Source organism: Pinus tabuliformis, chromosome Q (assembly GCF_031772625.1).
Source record: "Pinus tabuliformis cultivar Carrire ecotype Pingquan chromosome Q, CPIR1, whole genome shotgun sequence".
Classification (NCBI taxonomy): Eukaryota; Viridiplantae; Streptophyta; class Pinopsida; order Pinales; family Pinaceae; genus Pinus; species Pinus tabuliformis.
Window position 1 is genome coordinate 770832584 of NC_142296.1, and position 2374 is coordinate 770834957.

Below are 2374 nucleotides of genomic sequence, written 5' to 3' on the forward strand. Positions count from 1 at the left end.
TAGGCAATCTTTAGTAGCATGTGATTCTACATATATAAAACAAATTTCAGCATACTCTCTTTTCTCTACTTGTTCACTTAGATTGCTAAGAGTTTTGGTTTTAAAGTTATCAAGCAAATTATCAGGTTCAGGTTGACTTATCGATCTCGATGTTGATTTACTTACTCTTGCCCTTCCTCTTGATATGCGCTTGCATAGTTCACAAATTTCTTCAAATGATAATTGGTATATATCACCTCTATTCATTAGATCGAGGAGATCCATCCACTCATCTCTAATTGTTCTAAGTAAGAGGGTTTTTAGTGCGTCAAATCCTAAATGGTGTAATTTTTCCCTCTTAACATTATACATGAACCTCTTTATTAGATCCTCAAGGCTCTCATCTTCTTTTCAAGTCATTATACATATTTCCTCTTTAAGATCACGATCTTTATATTTTTCTAGAAATATCCTTTGCATATCATTCCATGATCTTATTGAATTAGTCCCTAAACTCATTAACCATTTAAGAGCACTATCCTTTAATGTTGTTGGAAACAATCTCAATTTTTGAGTGTTTAATAAGTAACCATAAGATCTGCAAAGTATTTCAAATTCAAAGAGAAAGGTTTTTGGATCTGGAAGTTGGGAAGGAAATATGGAGGGATGTTCTTCATATGAACACTAATATCAGTATCTTGAATGGGAAATCCTAGAGGATCTTCCTCGTTATCATCATCTCCATCCATTTATTCTAACTTCTCTGCCACCCTTTCTTCTTCTACCTCCAAAAGTGGATGATGATGTGGTTCTTATTACACCACATGATCAAGTCGAGAGTTGTGGTATTGAAGAAATTTTTTTGTGTTTATAAAAATTTTGAATGAGAATGAGAATGTTGATGCAATCCAATGAAAGATACCTAATGCAATTTTTTGTTTTTACAGAAAATATGAATGCAAAAAAAAGAAGAGAATAATTCCAAGAGCAAGAGAGTGCTTTCCTTGACATTCTCCCTAAAAACGATGCCAAAAAGTGATGAGCTCGATATTGCAACAAGAATGTTGCAACTCCCAAGGCTACCAACTTTAATTATCAATTTGGAGTCCATACAAACTTAAGAGGGGTCAACACTGTATGTGTAGTAGATAACTTCCTCTTCCTATTTTGACTCCCTTTGATGTAGGTGAAAAAAGACAATGAAACAACTTCAAATGATCAAAGATATAGGTAAGTCGTTAGTCCTAATTTTCAAAAGGTAAATAGAGATAAGAAAGTCTATTCTACTTTTTTTGGAAAGAAAATGACAGAAAAGAAATCTAGACTAATTGCATAAGCAAGCAATGTAAAAGCTAAATGGCGACCTAACCTAGCCTCCACTCAACTAAAGTGGCCTCAAAGCATTCATGGGCTATAAATATTCTTCTACCATGAATTTTGAGTGAATAAGGGCAAGGAAAGACCTTGAAAATAAACTAGTATAGGAAACTCTCTGTTGCTACAGGATTGCTACACGAGTCCGCTAGCTAGTCCGTCCTCTGAGTTATCTCACCGAATGCCCAAGAAAATAAAATGAAAATGAGATGGGGTAGATTTTTTTATTAAGTAGGATGTCATAAGAATCCAATTCAAGTGGAATCACTGAAACATACCCTTCTTGACATGTGCTAAAAATTAGCATAAAATTACTACTCTAAAAACCAGAAATTCCAGAATGAGTGAGCTAGTTAACCTACTAGATGCGTAACCTGATGACGTGCAAATTTCATGGGGTAAATTTTATTCTAAGACTCCAATCCACATGGAATCACTAAAAAACACCCTTCTTAACATCTGCTAAAAATTAGCATAAATTTACTACTATTTTGCTACAGGGTTGCTAGGAATGACTGTCTATCTACTTTATTAACCAAACAAAAGTTCCTACTAGGTATTTGAATCCATTTTATTCAATTTTATGGTCTTATGATCATTATGGAGTGTCGCGGGGGTGGTCAAGAGTGTTGTGGGGAAAATCGAAATGTATTTGGAGGCTTTTTCTGTAGTGTTACAAGATCAAGACAAAGTGCTATAGGATTGTCTTATTTTGCTACAGATCATATCCGAGAGAAATATATGGGATTAGAAGGTGTTATAAAGGCAGGAAATGGGGGATAAGGTAGGGTAAGGGTGTATGAAGCCATTTCCAAGCCTAGTTCTTCTCAAGAGCTCGTCTTGCACAAGGAATGATGCACATGGTGGCCTTTAACATATTTGAAAAGTGATCTTTATAAACAGTCTGCTTGAAGAAGTTGTTGGGGAAGGAACGAAAGTGTTGGTGATGGAATGAAAATTCTAAATGACAATTCTTAGCCCTACAAACCCATACCCTGTCCTGCACATAAGATAGGTTGTT